The 12,633-nt window shown below is 33.4% G+C and overlaps 1 non-coding gene across 1 annotated transcript; it reads right to left on the bottom strand.

Annotated features, from left to right (window-relative positions):
* Positions 1 to 4,305: 4,305 nt before the first annotated feature.
* On the bottom strand, positions 4,306 to 4,457 carry LOC148791184 (U4 spliceosomal RNA). The gene has a single exon (XR_016076830.1). It is a non-coding gene; the product is annotated as a U4 spliceosomal RNA (small nuclear RNA).
* Between the last annotated feature and the right edge of the window lie 8,176 nt (positions 4,458 to 12,633).

Below are 12,633 nucleotides of genomic sequence, written 5' to 3'. Positions count from 1 at the left end.
AAAAGTCAACTAGGTATAATTTTATAAATGGTATTTTAAAATTTAACCAGGGATAATTTTGGAAGAAAAATTTTGAATAAGTGCTTATTGTATAAGCACTTTAAAAAAGCTAGAAATTTGGGCTTAAAAATAAGTCCTTATTTTTAAAATAAGCACTTATTTCAGGATTATTTCCCAAATACCAATAAGTGCTTAATGGCCCAAATAAGCACTTATTTTTAAGCACTCGAAAACATGGCCATAATATATAAGAGAAATTAATTAAGTAAAAGCCAAGAGGAGCCTTATGGCTTATGACATTTCTAATTGGTTTATTTGCAAGTTATGGGGTGAGTTGCTTGTTTATGAAATTTAAATTTGTATTAATTAATTTTAAATTTTTATTTACATAATTATTAAAAAATTTAAATGGATTTTAAACTAATATAATTAGGATTTAATATTGCAAAGTACAAATGGTGTCTATTTGTCTAAATTCAAATTAAGAACCAATTGGTTTGGGAAAGTTTAAGTTCAGTCCAAGCAATGTTTCTAGGTGAAATATTTGTCTATGAATGTTAAATTTTTTTATCAATTATTTGTAATTATTTCTAAATTCAAATGGACTTTAAATTAATATTATTAGGATTTGGGGTTGCAATTTTCCAAATGCTATTTATTTGTCTGCATTTAAATTGAGACTCAATTGGTCTGGGTAAATTCAAGTCCAATCCAAGCATTATTTTTAGGTGATATACTTATTAGTTATTTTTAGAATATTATTGTTGTAATTAAGATTACAGGTGGCGTCTATCTATCAAAATTCAAAATCAAACTCAATTTGAAATGATACTCTTAACTCTGGATCAAATTCGGCTCTTACGAGGGACAGGGCTGGGGTAATTATGACCTTATGGGTATGGGGGACGAGTATAGGCTACCCTCATCCCCAAGCCCCAAACAGCTTATGATATCAAAATTAAAAGGAAAAAAAAAAAAAAAAGAAATCAAGTGCTTTAGAATTTGGTAGGGTGGTCATAGTTTGGCTGACCAAACCATGGAAAATTGTTTGAAACCCAATTAGTCCTTCGGTTTTTACAAATTGAGAACCAAAACCGAACCAAACTAATTGTTTAACTAATTGATTGGCTTAGTTCTTCATCAATTTGTTTCTTTGTTTTCTTTTTATATAGATGAAACCAAAAGGATTTATTGGTTTGATTTCCTTGGTTTGGTTCATTTTTTTCGGTTTTTTTTATGTGAACATTTCTAGAATTTAGAAGGATTTGACAGAGTTTTCTTGTATGGCATAAGTCTCATATATATTACATTATAATATATGGAATTATCTTATACCGTTATTGTGCATTACAATATATATTAGAACATAATATATATTACATAACTTTTAATATATATATATAGATCAAATCACCAACATACCCTTTAAATGCATAACTGTTTTAGGAATTAGGACTTTAAGAATTTTCTTTTTTTAAGTCAAGTTTCAATCCTTCAACCTTCATGTTTATTTGTTTACCCATTTACCATTAAGGTTTAATAGTTAAGACTAGGATTCAAGACCTATGGACGAGTAACTTTTGGGTTTTCTGTTGGATTTTTGGTTCTTTGAAATTATAAAGTTATTTTTGTTTTTTTATTTATATACTATTTTATTTGTTATTTTATATAGAAGGATTCTATGTAATGTTAGTTCTTGTTGAATGTTGTTGGTTGGTAATGAATTTTGAAGAACTTTTTTTTTATATACTTAATATTGAAATTAAAAAAAAAATTAACTTGATCATATAATGATCAGTTGGGATGGGTCGAGATGAGTTTAATGGGTTTGCGATGGGACGACAGGTTTGAGAAATTGAGAGGAAAAGTTAGATGGGTTTGGGATGAAGGGTACATAGGCGGGTTCAAAAATGGGTAGGGCAATTTACACGGGTACCCTACTCATTGTCATTCCTCCCAAACCGATTATTTTGTTAACATTATATATGTGTATCTTAAATTTTCATAATTTTCATTATATTTTACGTCTAAAAGGGTATATTCAACAGATAATATATAAGATATTTTTAGTTAAAATCACTATCGTTTTATTAACATTATATTATGAAAATTGTTTTAAATTGATATTTATATAAATAATTATATATTGATATAATTGGGTCTATCAGGTCAAACATGATTATCCCAATTATTAATTGAGATGTTTCTAGATCTATGATTTTATCCTGATTAATAATTGGTTTGGGACAAGGCCACCTGTCCCAATCAAACTTAACCATTGACCTTTAGGAATGTAGCATATCATCATGCTTTTGTAGTTTATAAGGCAACATCTTCAATCTAGTAGCAAAAAAGTGCTTTTTTTGAAATTGATAACCCTTTCCATGATGTCTCTCACTCTAAGGCTGTGTTTGGTTTGAAGGAAAAGGAAGGGAAAAGAAGGGAAAGATAGGGAAACCTATACATGGTTTGTAAAGGCTTCCCTACATTTCCCTTCCTTTCCCTACACTTTCCATCAAACCCAACACGGCCTAAGTGCCCATTTACGAGGGCCTTCGGGGGCATTCTAGCTGGTTCATACATGGGAAGGGCCGAAGGTATGTCTGGTAAAATTTCAAAAAGCCAATATGGGGTTTTCAAACACTCAAACCACTGCTCAAATATAAAGCTATTCTAAGTCGTAGCTTATCTGATATGTTCAACTATCACAGCTCAATTAACACAATACACCCCAAAGGCAAAATCCCTCCTAAACAAGCTCTAAGACAAGTAATTCTTTCCCTTAGGTGACTTTCACCACGCTTGCTAGTTCTTCTCTCATGTCACTGTGTTGTCATTTGAACTTGACGAGGCAGTGAGAAGGGTTCTAATGCACATGTTTTCTAAATGTGTGAACTAAGAAGGTAGTCATATTGTGTATTGTCGGGAGAAAAAAAAAATGGTGTGTACTAGACTCAACAATTCCTAATAGACAAGCTCTAAGACTAAATGAGTCTAATGCACATTTATGCCAAGCCATAAATGTGGCAGAGGCAAGACAATAAACAAGAATGAGGGGTATCGATTTTCAAAATAGGCAATACAGTCAACACTATGAATTAAGGGAGAATATAGGGAGTTATTTATTTTTGTTAAGGCTGAGTTCGGAAGGAGTACAAATACAGTCAACACTATTTATTTATTTATTCTTGTTAGGCAATACATGGTGATTGAATTCTTTCACACAGAACAACTCCCCCAGGAAATAAATAATACTCAACATTAAACAACCCTTAAAAGGCTCCAAATACCTAGGCATCCACTTAGGTCTCAAGGAGAGAAGTGTGAGCTCTTACAAAGAGTTGATAGAGAAGCTATCTCCAAAAAGTAAATCGATGGAGTGCTAGGTTTCTCTCCCAAGCAGGCAGAAACACTCTCATTAAGTCGACTCTCCAGTCCATACTAGTGTACACACTCCAACATAGAGAGAACAATGCATGAGAGAATTCTGGTGATATGACAACAATTAAGCACAAGACAAAGCATGCAATATCTTGGTCCAAGCTTTGCCTTTCAAAGAAAATGAGAGGTTTAGGGATCAAACACAATCTCCAAATGAACAAAGCAATGTTCAGTAAACAAGTGCGGAGACTCCTTACTTGCCCCAACACTACATGGGCCAATGCTATAAAAGCCAAGTATATATTTCCTAGAACCAGCATTTTTGAGGCAAAAAGATGTCGGTCAAGTTCACATTGGTGGAAATGTGCTCATGATATTTTGAAGGGAAAAATCTGAAAGCCAGCTTGCTTTGGTTACTCAAGGATGGATCGTTACATCAAAGTCTATGACCTATGACCTCCTCCAAAACAATCAAAACTGGAATCACTCTATCATTTCTCATTACTTTTGAGGCCTCTAGTGTTCAACACATCTTAGCAACACCGTTGAACCACAGTCTGGATTCAGACCGACTTATCTGGCGCTGGAAACCAACCTAGCTCCTCTGGAAATTGTTTCAGCCTATAACCAGCTCTCCTCTGCTCTACCATCCTCATCCACTCCTCGCTTTATATGGAAACACCTTACCTTTGGAGAACCAAATTCCGCCAAGATTCCAGATTTTTGTATGGAAGCTTATGTGGAACAGAGTGCTCACCAAAGACAAGTGTACTGCTTGGCTATCAATCAACCCTTCTCGATCGTTATCTCTAGCCGGTTGCAATCTCTACAAAACTCAGCCGATAAGGAGACCCAGCTTTATTTATTTACTTGTGTTTTTTTGGGGGCCCTGTGAATAAAGAATCCTTAAACTGAAATTTGTAGGGCTTTACCCAGAAAGGGAGCCCTTCCAGAAATTCTCTACGGCCAAGGTCAAACCCAGGCCGCAGAGGGGGTTTGGAAATAGTTTTCAACCAGCAATTGACGCGCCTCGGTTAATACCTCACAAGCTGCGTCATTGCCCCAAGCGCAAAGATGCCTATTGTTATTGTAGCGTCGCGTTTTATAACCACCAATTATCACCCTATACTTATGTGCTTCCGATGTGGGACTAATTTTTGCAATCTGTAATATAGCCAACACTAACAGAAGAAGCGTTTACACAATTACACGGCCACTCTCCCTCGCTAGTCCCTAAACTCTCTAGTCTCTACCCTTCCCCTGTTCTCTGCTATATATGTGAATCCAGTCCAAATTCAGTCGTTTATGACTTGTCCCGGGCCTCAAATTTTTGGGCCCGAGCAAGCCATTTTCTCTCTCTCCTGGCCGCCTGCATGGCCCGAACCCACATCAAGCCCGTACATAAGAAGACATACCCACATATACACAATAGATTTTCTCTTTTAACTTATCCCCCGGGTAAAATTCTAACCCTTGGGCTGAGTTTGGAAGGAGTACAAATGCAAATATAAATATGTAGAGTATTACTTCCAAACTGAGCCTTGAGAACAATTTGAGTTTTAGAATGATTATTTTCATCATTTTGTTATTTATTGTTGTTCGTCCATGGAATTGATGTTGTTAAATTTGAGGTGTTCTAAATTGAGGATACAGTTAGATAGTTTTGTCAATTGGACGAGGCCAAGGTGAAAGAATGAAGCCGTGCACCGAGATATGCAATCAGGAGAAAAGTCAGAGGTCCGAGGAGTTGTTCCCCGGGTAAGTACTCCGGAGCTCAAGTCAATAGGATCGAGAATGATGCAGCCAAGACAAGCAAGTCGAAATAGCACTAATCCAGGCCAAAGAGATAGTGCAAAGGGGTATTCAAAGAGTGCAGTTCCCAAAAGTTCCTTATCTTGAGTAGGGAATACCTATTTATATTTGAGTGTCCGTGTTCTAGATGGATAGGGCTTCCAAGGTTGTCGAGATGAGGGCGTCCATCAATGCCTTCGGGAGGTTCCCTCTTCCCCAGCAGAGTTCACTTCATTGTTCGTGCAAAATATTCCTTCTTAGTCATGCTCTTCCATTACACATGGCCTGAGAAGGAGGCGGCCACGAAGATTATTACGTGGCATCCTTGGCCAAGTCAACCATCACCCGAACAGGAATCATGTATGATCAATTTAATAATTTTATTTTCACCAAAAAGATTAATTTTTTATGATAATATGGGGCGAGGTGGCTTTAACTGTGAAACATGTACCATATAAAAAACATTCCTACCTTTTTAAGTTTATTATTAAGCTCACGTGATGAAACTTGTATCCATTTCTTTAATGGTGTGGTCTAAAAATCCCATCATGTGAGCTTTAAATTCTTTTTTGTTTTGAATCATTGATTTAGACCACACCCAAGCCCAATATTACTTTTGTTCTAGGTGAATGTATCAAAGGTTATCTCAACTCCTAACTCGTCGCATCCTTAAAAAAAAAAAAAAGAACTTGGAGAATTTTGACAACGATATTTTTTGCGGTTCTTGCATTTTTGTAATGCAGCTGCTGTATCTTCTCAATGTTTTGATTGTTTGTCTCCTGTTGCTTTCTTCAACAGAATAACTTTTCTTTCTTTAATTCTTTTGCCATAAATAATATTATCTTGGACCCCATCTACATACGTTTTATTTAAAACATAGACCATGGACCATATTGCATAGTTGAATCTTTTAAAGTTTTGATGCTTTTAATGGGTCATTTGTGAGCCAACCATGTTGTAATTTTCTTCTTGTTGTCTTTGTAAGGGCCTATATTATAGTTTTTTCATTTCTTTTCCTTTTTTTTAAATGGGTCTAGGTTCAATCAAGGTAAAGACTATAATTAGTCTTATGGAAATTGTTTCACCATAATTCAAATTTGAATATACCAGTGATAAAGTGACTTCTTTAAGGTTGTTAAAGTCTTTAATAATAAACTAGTAAGGACAGTGTGATGCACGGGATTTATTAAATGAAAGCTAAATAATAGAAATAGTCATTTACTATAATACCCCTTATAGTTTCATGGATTTACTAAAATATTCCCTATAGTTAGCATTTTACTAAAACACTGCTTATAATTTGCAAAGTATTTAATCAATCTTCCATTAGATGATAGTGGAAAATGACAGTGTTGACCCTAATGTTCATTTAGGGGGTGTTCTTTTTTTGGATTTTGAGAGGGAGAAAGTTGGTCAAAGGGATTTTGGTTCCCATTGACCAAGAATACCATGTCCATTTTTCAGATTAATGTGGGGACCAAGGAAAGTTTATTTTCCTGGGTATCACTTGCCTGGGTAAATGCACTTATCTTGGTAAGTGTTTCCCAGGAAAAACTTACCTAGGTAATTTCATTTACATAGGTAAATAACTTATCGAAAAACGAGCGGGGCCTTAAATAAATTTAATCAAAAGAAAATAAAAAGTAAAACTACCATTTTTTTCCCTTAATAAGACACAGGCAACCACTAGGGGTGAGCAAAAAAACCGAAAAAACCGAACCGATTGAAAAAATCGATCGAAACTGAACCAAAAAACCGGTTAACTGAACAGGTCGGTTTGGTTTCGATTTGATATTCTTAAAAAATTGATAGTTCCGGTTAACCATTTAAAAAAACCAGCGGTTAACCAAACCGGCCGATATATATAAAGTAATTTATATTTATATATATATATTATTTTTTTAATCGAATATACACTTTCGGCAGTAGACTTTTCAGACTTTCTCTTTGAAAGTTTCAAAAACAACTTTGGAAATCAAAAATGGAAAGTTTCAAAGAGAAAGAAACTTTCAAAGTTTCAAAGAGAAAGAAACTTTCAAAGTTTCAAAGAGAAAGAGAAATTTTCGGCCTTACTAGAGTGCCAGACTGGAGACTGTCAGTCTCTTAGTCTTGAAAATCGAAAAGTTTCAAGCTTTAAACCTTTATTCTCTTTTGTCTTGGTGGTTTTCTTTCCACCAGCAGTTTCTTCGAATCACACTCTTAGTCTCTCACAATCTCACTCTCTCAGACTCTCAATTTCTTCCCCAACAGACCGACGACCTCCGGTGCTCCACCCTCTGACCGAATCACTAACGGCTGGCATCTCCTCTCAGATTCAGCCTTCACTCTCTCAGACCGGTATCTGGCGTCTTCTCTCAAATCTGAAATCTCAATCTCTCGTCTCTCAGTCATTCATCTCTCTCAATCTCTCTCTCTCATCTCTCTCACTCTCAGTTCATAGTTCGTTCACACTCTTTAGACCATCGACAGGGAAGGTTTTCCCCCTTTTTTTAATATTGAGGGCATAAAAAAACCAAAAAATCGATCAGTTAACTAGTTGCATTGGTTCGGTTTCGGTTTGGTTAAATTGAAAAACTAAACAGTTTGGTTCGGTCCAGAAAATCACCCCACGATTCGGTGAGCACCCCTAGAAACCACTCTATTGGCTATATTTGGTCAATTTTGTTTTTTGTACAAAAAAAAGTGTTAAGGGTATTTTTGGAATAAAAAATTATGGGCCTAATGGCAAAACAAGCACTCATTGATGAAAGGTTGATTAAGTAAATAAGTTGTAAAATATATGGGATGTTTTAATAAAATGAAAACTATAAGGTAGGTTTAAGTAAATATGTAAAACTATAAGGTGTGTTCTAGTAAATGACCCTAATAGAAACTCAACAAAAGCCTCCTTTAACAATCATCTCAATAATTTTACATACAAAATTATTACTGAAATATGTATTTTTGTTGAGTTAAAATGGGATTATATCAGTAATTTTGTATGTAAAATCATTTATAAAAGGGTAGAATGGATATTTGGAAAAACTGGTGCATCAGTCTAACGTTTTCCATCTGGGGCGGTGGCGGAAGGGAGGCTTTTGTTGAGTTTCTGAAAAGTTCAGAGGAGGAATTTGTTAAAATAAAACTATAGGGAAGGTTTTTATGATTGTTAGAAACTTTAGTGGAGGTTTTTTGTATTTTACCCCAGATTATTTAGGTTATTGGAACGTGGGGCAGAGAGAGAGAGAGAGAGAGATTTTAGGAAGATTTTTTGGGGAAAGTAGAGTTCTAATTGATAGTTTCGAAAATGGAATGAATTAAAAAATTCAAAAATTAAAAAAAATGAGAAATTTTCTAAACTTCCTTGTTTTAATATATATATATATATATATATATATATATATATATATATAGTGAAATGCGAATTAATAAAAAATAAATAGATATTTGAGATGTCTTTAACATGATTGGTTAAGATTTTTATTTAATGTGTCATAAAAATTTTGAAATGCATCATAGTTGGATTCTTGAATTAATTGTGAATGAAATAATGGTTATGGGCCTAGAACTGGTCGAGCCTTGGGCAGGACAAGGTGATCCTAGTCCCAAACTGATTTTTAAACTGTGACAAAATCATAGGCCTAGAACTATCCCAATTAATAGTTGAGTTTATTGGGTTTGGACCCAACAGACTTGAGTACACTAGAAACTATATTTATTTATTCAAATAAAGATCATGTACTAAAACACCCCCTTCATTTCATGGATTGACTAAAACCTACCCTATAGTTTACGTTTTACTAAAGCATCTCCACTGTTTGTAACCAATTTACTTAATCAAACTTTTGTTAAGAATCCTTTGTATTTATATCTAAAGATGGTAATGTGACCATAAAACAGAGTGGAAAATGTTTAAGAGAATGAGCCCATGCTTTTTTATCACAAGAATACCCCTCAAACTTCATATCAAGTTTCTAGAACGAAACAATGTTTGATTTCATATCTATCAATAAGAAATGTTAGGCTTCAGTAGGGAGAACAATTACATCTAGGGTTCTTTGTTAGAAAGGCATGTCTTCTTTCTTCAAACATACAACAAATTTTATGTTGCCCATGCTTTTCTAGAGACAAGAATGACATTACCATTTTGTTTTTTGTTTTTTTTTTTTGTAAATTTGTTTGAAGGGATGTTAAGGTCAAATTTGTCATTTTCTACTTCCACCTTGTTGCAAACTATAGGGGGTGTTTTAACAAATGACCCTTTAAATAATAACTTAAAAACTTACATTATGATAATATAACTTTAATAAAAACGAGTAAATTGCTAAAATCTCCCTTGAAGTTTTTTAATTGCAATCACCTACCCTTAACTTTCTAACACGGTTGCAAGTATATCTCATTTGTTAGAATCCTCTAACAAGAGGCACAAAAATGTCCAAAATACCCAAGCAATTTCTATTGAGGTTGGTACTAATCCCTAACTTTTTGAGGAATCCTTCATCAATGGTTGTGAACGACTGATTTTTTCAATCTTTTTAAGAGCAAGTCAAAAGGACTGAGAAATAGAACCATCTGATTTGATTCGTCCTACATATAAAAACAATGCAAACTTTATAAACAACAAAAAAAAAATTAAAATTGCAGCTTTACCTTTGAGCGATTAAACACGAAAACTCAGTTTGGAAGGAGTATAAATGCAAATATGTAGAGTATAAATACATACAAAATATTATAAATACTAGGTTTTGCACTCTACATATTTGTATTTGTACTCCATCCAAACTGAGCAGAAGGATAAATTTGAAAAAAAAAAACAATTTTAGAAAAGAGGTTGAAAGGATTTGAGATAGCATTATTATGAAGAAGAATTTGGAACAACATGAGTATTTTAGACATTTTCATGCATATTCTTAGAGGATTCAGCAATGGTAAAAAACTTTAGTAAAGATTTCAGCAATTTACCCTAATAAAAATGATAATAAATTACTGAATTATTTATATGTTAGCAAATTAAACATTTTTAATTAATATTTTCTATCAAATTTATCATTTCAGACATAAAATATGATAAAAATTATAAAAAATAAAAAAAATATATTATATACATTTAATAAATAATTGATTTAATAGAGGCAAGAACTACAGCCGACCCTGATTATTAATGGAGACAAAATAAAGAAACTATAACTTACATAATCGGATTGATTTGATTCAAACAATTGGATAAAACTGACCCATTAAAAATCCTACTGTACATGGAGATGGTGGGTATCAGTCTTATGGTGAGATTCTACGGACATAAATCATATTGGACAGGTGGCTGCTCAGAACAGGTGGCTGTTAGGACTTGGAATGATCGAGAACCAGAAGTAGTTCAATGCACATACATTGCTTTAATTTTCTTATCTAAAATAATTGGTCCGAGACCTTTCTGCATATTTAAATGCGGGTGTCTAATTCAATCTTATATCCAATAGATAATGATATTAATTAAACATAAAGAAAAAATTTTAACATAAAGAAAAATTTGTACCATAAACCTCAAAAAATAAATTTATTGAAATCCCAACTCTAACATAATTTAAAAGAAATTCAAATACTATAATCTTTTTATATGTGTGTAGTGTATACTGATGGATCGGGTCACGATATCTGAATTGGATGTGATTAAATAGATCACATTTTTCAGATTCAATTGTGGCTGAAGCCAATAAAGGTGTTTACAGGTCGGGTTGGGTATATTTGAGTTATTTTCTTTAATCGAGATTTAGTTGGCTTGTTTATTGATTAAACTGAAATTGGTTGACTTTGAAGTAAAATCGATACAAACATGAAGGGTCAGTTTATTTGTTTAGTTGTTTTTTATATATATTTTAAATTAAAATATATATATTTTTAAATATTTATTTATATTTAAGTTTATTTCTTTTTAGTTTTTATGTAAAATCAAAGTATATATATTTAAATTTATTAGTTTTTTGTAAAACTGATTTTTTTTTGTCAATATATATTTAAATTATACAAAACTGAATTAAATATTGTACCATTGTATTATATTTAACATATAGGGTAGGGATTAATTAATAATAACTTAAACATATATGATCGATTTGATTTGGTTTGGTTTCGGTTTTCATACATGAAAATCATAATTAAACTAAGTTGTCGGTTTCTCATACAAATTGAAACTGACCGATGGTTTTGAAAAACCAACCAACTCGGGTTGAGTCGGGCCAGTTTGGTCAATTTGATCAATTTGACATTTATTGTGAACACCCCTAGAAGCAACCACTAGCTTTTGACCTTGCTTCTCTCTTCCTTTTTTTGAAATATTACTATACAAGTAGGTATCAATTTATTCTTCACATGCTACATGTGATTGATATTGTTTAACTTATTCCTATCCCATATATCAAATAGCCCTTCCCCCTCCCTTAACCCCAACTCTCGTGGCAATGGGGTTTGATCCCAAGTCTCCACTTTGACAAATCAGAAATCCTATCAACTGAGTCACCATTAGTTGGTAGTAGAGGTGATCATGGGCTGGGCCAGGCTTTGCACTTATGATAAGGGCTATAGCTTAGGCCCGGCCCAGTCCCGTTCGGGGTTCTGGGATTGAAACATAAGCTCTAGCCTAGGTTTATACCGGCCTAGACCAGGCCAATGTCACTCATATATAAAACATTACATATCTATATATTAAATGACATAACATGCATATAAACTTATTTTATACATTATATAATATAAAATATTACATATAATATAAATTATACATGTTATGTTATAAAATGTATACATAAAATATATAATATAATGTAAAATAACATGTATACATATGTATACATTATATACAAAATTATAAGTTTAAATACATGCAGGTCGGGCTGGGCCTGGACCGGGCTTAAAATATTAAGCCCAAGCCCGGCCCTAAAATTTACAGGCCCGATGTGGACCCGGGCCAGGCCTGAACACAAAACCAAGCCCAAACCTAGAATTTCCGAGCTAGGCTTGTGCAGGCGGGGCTGAAATGATCACCCCTAATTGGTAGTTAGGCATACTATTTGAAGCAATGGTTTTTAAGTTTTGGTAAACCAACTTATTAGACCAGTTAACTCGTTATTGGACAGGTTTAATTTCTTGGTCCATTTTCACCTCAGGCATTTCGTGTGTGTGAAAAAATAAATAAAAAATCTAGTAGCCTAAATAGTCAACAACTTGATAAATCGGCTAATTCAACTATTTGATCTAGTTAGTGTGTTATGATTATGGTTTAGACTTTTATTTAGAATTTTTAAAATGATACAAAAAATGTAACCACTTTTCGGTGTGGGTAAGGATGGCTATTTTTACCCTAACTGGTGGGTAGCGCCCCATAGGAGTGCAAATGTATTGGATCGGATTTGAGTTATGGTATATTTGAAACTGATTCGATATTGTTTTTATGTTAGATTCAATCTGATCGGATTTTATAGTATTTAA

Source organism: Nelumbo nucifera, chromosome 5 (genome assembly GCF_055504915.1).
Source record: "Nelumbo nucifera cultivar China Antique chromosome 5, China Antique-T2T, whole genome shotgun sequence".
Lineage (NCBI taxonomy): Eukaryota > Viridiplantae > Streptophyta > Magnoliopsida > Proteales > Nelumbonaceae > Nelumbo > Nelumbo nucifera.
This window is presented reverse-complemented; position numbering and strand designations above follow the sequence as displayed.